Source organism: Nelumbo nucifera, chromosome 2, assembly GCF_055504915.1.
Source record: "Nelumbo nucifera cultivar China Antique chromosome 2, China Antique-T2T, whole genome shotgun sequence".
NCBI classification, from domain to species: Eukaryota; Viridiplantae; Streptophyta; class Magnoliopsida; order Proteales; family Nelumbonaceae; genus Nelumbo; species Nelumbo nucifera.
In genome coordinates, this window is record NC_142650.1 from 99,747,956 (window position 1) to 99,753,955 (window position 6,000).

Here is a 6,000-nt window from a genome sequence, read left to right on the forward strand (position 1 = left end):
CTTTTGGTTTCAGATCTGGTTCAGTTTGTTTCAAGAATGATCATTGAAAAGTGCAATTTTTCTAAAAATGGGAATACGATTCCCAGAAGGGAGAAAAGAAATTTTTGAAATTTCGTCCAGCCACCCTGCATGGTTCGACCATCCATATGATGGATCTCCCTTCCCTTCAATAGAGTTTCTAGGAGAGAAGAGGAGAGAGAGCAAGAGAGTGAAGAGAACAAGTTCTCTTTGCCCTCTTCCTCCTAACCTCCTTTTATTGGGCACTTACTTTATCTAATTAGGAGATTATCCAAATCTGATTTGGATCTACACTCTTTTAAGAGATAAACCTTATCCTCTTAAGAGGATAGGTGCTCCATACCCAAAACCATGCTTAGTTTTGACCCAAATCACATGTACCTATTCATGGGCTTGGGCTTGGGCCTGAAATATTGGGCCCAACTTTTTTTTGGTCCAGGCTCGGAATTGAGCTTTTTCAAAAAAGCCCAACCCAAGTCAAGCCTAACTTGATAATATATTATATAATAAAAATATATTTTATATAATAAAAATTATATATAATATATTTTTCTTTCAAGTAATAATGAGATCTTTCATTATTATTTTAGGTTTTGAGGTCTTTTAACGTAAATAAATTAGTTTTTAATTGAATTAAAAAGGAAAAAATATTTTTTAAATTTATGGCCAGGCTCGGTTTCGGGCCTGAGCATTTTCTGTTAATGTAGAGGCAAAGCCCACCTCAATCTGGCCTGTGAACAGGTCTAATAGTTGTCATGTGACAGCTTAACTAATCTCATTAGTAATGGGCTTTTGGCCCATTTTCTTCAAAGGCTTATGTCCCTAAGTGTTGCATGGCCATTTTCGGCTTGATTTTATATGGCGTGGAACCCCACAAAGGTCTCACACAAGTCCATGAGGGTTCAACCCCACCTTTGAAAGATGTTAGGCTGAATTCATTGCTTAGGGTAGTGAACACCTGAGCTAATCAGCATGGGTTTAGTCTAGTCCCGACATTTACACCGAAATGATCATTGGATTCAGCAACCCTATGATGATCCAAGGATAATGGACTTATGTGAGATGAGGCCCATCAAGTAATTAGCGCTATAATGGTCTCTTACACTTAACCTCTCGGCCCATAATCATTAGAACATTACGCACAAGGAAGGACTTCTTTCCTGACTACAAGATACAATGTTAAACTCTCTACTCAGATAGATCCCAGGATTACAACCTTTTACAAACATTTTTCATAAAGTAGTAATTTAATAATATATAAATATGTTTTGCAAAACCAAATTTCAAACACAGATGAAATCCACTACCGGTAATTTAGGTTTCCATCAGAGAGAGTGCAAGCCTGATATTCACTTTGTCTGACAAAGGGCTTGATCCTATCACTATGATCAATTACTCAAGTAATTTCCCAAATTGCCCCAACATGCCCATATTTTTTGACCGTGATGGATCTCACTAATTGGCACATCAAAAGCAGTCCAATCCACTACTTAGTGCAATATAATAATTAAGTCTGAGGTTATGTGTAACTTTCCAATTTTGCCCATTTATCTCTAAGGTCTAGAGCATAATTGGAAATTGGTCCAGGTTTTGTTTTTTCCAAACACCTACTGTTTTTCCTTGGGGTTTAACCCTAATAGTTAAGACAAGCTGCCCTAACTATTTGGAAGCACAACAACATCAACCTTGTCAGAATAAACTCCCCACGTCTATCCAATGGTTGGGAACATTCTAAATTAACATGAGTATCATAAGTGTGTAGTTTAAGGGGTAATTCATAAAAAACATATCATCATTAACATAAAACAATAATGTACTTTATTCATTTACAGATAAATGTTTATGTACATCAATATGATTGGGGCTAAGGACATACATTGTCCAACATTTTTAGCCCAAAATACTTCTTCCTTTTCTAGGGATTTGTTTAATTGTGTTTAGGGGTGGCAATGAGCCGAGCTTTTCACGAGTTGCTCGTGCTCGATTTGGCTTGGTTTCAACCGAGCTCCAGCCCAATTTATAGGCTCGATTAATAAACGAGCCAAGCTCAAGCCTAATAGATTTTTTAAATATACATATATAATAAAATTATAGAAAATAAAAATATTATAATTCTTAATTTTTTAAATGTCAAATAAATAATATTTTTTATTTTTATAAAAAAAATTTCCTCAAATCAAACTCGAGCCGAGCTGAGCTCGAGCCTCATACTATTCGGCTCAGCTCGGCTCGAATCCACCCCTAATTGTTTTTGTATTGCTTTTTTTTTTGCATGGCTCAATTTTGGGGCTCTCGTTCCCTTTCGACTTGTACTTTCATTAATTCTCATTTTGTTGGAAAATGTTTCAAAAGTATTATGATTCCATTGTCGAAGACACTTGGCTATGTTTCTTGTATTTTGGTGGAATTTTTAGATCATTGAACCTCTCAGGTTCATATTCCAATTTTCTTTGATTAATGTTTCCAAATTTTGATAAAGGGTCCACATTTGTTTGAATTTGAAAGGTTTAGGGCCCAATTTATTTTATTTTTCATATTTAGAAAGAGTGGGGTATGATCCGAGCTTAAGAAAGGAAGATCCTAGAGAGAGGCATGGGGGAAGAGGTGGCTCCATTGGCTATTTGTTAAAACCCAACCCAATATAGTTTTTTTGAAGGTGTTGCCTCTCCTCCATGTATATTGACTTCCCTTGTCTTCTAGCTCAATGAGATTGCACCTGGCTATCATCAAACACCACAGGTGTTGTACGTTTTCACTAATGTATTTGATCCACTACCAAACTAGTGGCTGTTTAGTTCGGTTCAGAGGGGCATAAAGGAATGTTACTTCCCAAATTTTGTTTGGGTCTTGTTTAGTAATAGTAGCATGCCCAAGTCTATCATTCAACATAATGATATTTAAACTTAAACTTTCATTCCACAGTATCCAAAGCCCGCTAGCAAGACTTGATGGGTTTACTACAAAAAATGTATCGAACTTAAATTTCCTAATTATAATGTCTCCCATAGTGGGACTCACTCTAGTTTCCATCAAAAACAAAATATCAAGTTTATAGAGGTTAACATGATCTAGCACATGCCAATGACGCTTCTGGCTCCCAATTCCTCTAACGTTCCATGCAATCATATGAGTCATTGATCATCTTTCGAGAGCCTACCCTTTTGTTGGCTGAGTCTTCAAATCTTTCCATTTCATGTCTTCTGTCTAGAAGTGGCACTCTTGGTATGGTTTCCAAGTTTGTCATGCTTGGCTTTGATTGGTCCTCTTGTACTTCCCATTGTTGGTCCAAGCACTCATTCTCATCATAAGATGAAGGTCATCATCATCATCATCCCCCTATTCTAGCTCTCCTTCGATGTTTTCATAATCACCTTCCATTCCTGCTTCCAGTATGGGGTTGTTTTCATCAAGACTTGGTAGCAGTTCTTCCTTGTCTCTTTCTTTCTCAGTGATTGGATCATTCTCGTCCTTGTATTCATTGCTTGTATCCCCTTTATTGAACCAATTCCTTAGAACCCTTTGCTTTGTTTGTACTTTGGGTTTCTAAAGTGACTGAGGATTGGTTTGCTGGTTTTGGATGGAGGGACCTTGTATTTTGTGGACGGGAAACCACTTTTTAGATATTTGAAGGTTTGTTTTTATTAGAGTATATCATTAGAGTATATCTGGTATATAGCTGGTTGTGTATATTAGTTAGGACTCCATCCTTAGGATAACAATTATCCTTAGAGATTTAGGATAATTGTTATCCTAATGAGATGTACTTTGTTGGTTGTTATCTCTGTAGGACTCTACCTAAGATAGAGTTTCCTCCCATGTAAAAATCCTCTATTATAAATTCAGTACAAGGCCAATGGCTAATTCATTGCTCCCAAATATTCTTAGTATTCTCTATTTTAACTTGGTATCAGAGCCCTTGCCGATCCCATGGCTTCCAGCAGCTTTAGTTCTACATCACAACAATCAACATGTGCGTCTACCTCCAGCAACACAGCAGGTTCTAATTTAGCTCCCCATAGTAGGATTCATTATCTTCTTATCAAGCTCACCAACGACAACCACCTACTCTGGAAGTTGCAACTGCTGTCGATTCTATACATAGATGGGTCAATCACTGCACCTCCTCAGTATATACCAAATCCGATAGATGGAAGTTGGATGATTCTCAATCCAGTGCATACAAAGTGGTTTGAGAAAGATCAACTGGTCTTATCTTGTATCATTGCGTCGCTCATGGAGAACGTGTTCACTCAAGTTGTAGGACATCGATATTCTCGTGATGTCTGGAACGTTCTTGCCAAGTCCTTTGCAAATTATTTACAGTCTAGGCTAATGCAGTAAGGAAGACAACTTCAGAGTATTAAAAAAGGAGGTATGTCTATTTCTGAATATGTCCGGAAAGCTAAATCCATAGCCAATAGCCTTGCAGTTGTTGTAGAACCAGTAAAGATGAGTGATTTGGTTCTTTATATTCTGCCTAGATTAGGATAAAAAAATGAGCTTGTTGTTACTGCCATTACTAATAGGTTCGATATAGAGGACCTCGATATTGATGATGTTTTAGGCATTCTTCTTGGCCATGAGGGCTGGTTAGAACAGAATGCTACTACAGTTGATAATTCACCCCCTGCGGCCAATATGGGTAATTTTAAAAATAAGAATCAAAATAATAATCTATATTCCTCTTTCGGGAACACCCACGGGAGAGGTAGGGGTGGTTCTTTAGAAAACCGCATGAATAATGGTGGTAGAGGAAGTGGCAGTCCAATTGTCTATTAGCTGTACAATAAGCCAAGACATGGAGTTATCAAATGTTGTCAGTGATATGATCTTAATTACAAGAATGAGGAGCCAAAACTAGCCGCCTACAACAATAACACTGCTCCATCTCAATCGGTATTCGATCCAACCTGGTACCTAGACAGTGGTGCCGCGCATCACATGACGCTTGATGTCGACAATCTGCAAGCTTGATCTAAATAAGGTGGGTCAGATCAAGTCAAAGTTGGTAACGGTTCAAGTTTGGAAATTAAGAATATTGGTTCTTCAATTCTACATACCGCTACTCATCAGTTTTCTTTAAATAATATTTTCCATGTACCGGAACTCTCCAAAAATCTGTTATCTATTCAGAAATTTGCTCGGGATAACGAATTATTTTTTGAATTTCATGGTGGTTATTTTCTTGTGAAGGATTATACGGGAACATCCTGTTACGAGGAACTAGTAGAGACAGGTTGTGTTAGTTTCCTGGCAAGGTGATTAACACAAATCAGTCTTCGACATTAATTGGAGAGCATGCTTCTATTGATGATTGGCACAAACATCTTGGGCATCTGGCCATGTGAATTGTGAAGCAAGTTATCACTCAGTTCGGACTACCATATGTAGGTCAATCATGTTTCAGCCCTAATTTAATTTGTGAGTCATGTCAAGTCAGTAAGAGTCATAGGTTATCTCTTCCCCTGTCTACCTCAGTTGTTTCTAGTCCACTAGATTTGGTGTTTTCAGATGTATGGGGACCAGCCCCAATTTTATCTAATGCAGGGTTTTGCTATTATGTAATTTTCATTGATGCTTATAGTTGATTTTCTTGGTTATTTCTGTTATAGTGGAAGTTGGATGTTTTTGATGTATTTTTATCCTTTAAGCGTCATGTTGAAAATTTATTTAATACCAAAATCAAGGCTTTGCAATCTGATTGGGGCGGAGAATATTGGAAACTTTCATCTTACTTAGACTCCGTCGGTATTACTCATTGACTTGCTTGTCCTCACACACATGAGCAGAATGGTTGTGCTGAACGGAAACATTGCCATGTCATCGAAGCAACCCTGTCTCTACTAGCTTCCTCATCGCTCCCCTTATCCTTTTGGGCAGATGTCGCCCTTACAGCAGATTACTTAATTAATCGCTTTCCAACTGCTATTCTCCAGCACAATTCTCCACATGAAGTATTATTCGGCTCCCCTCCAGATTACA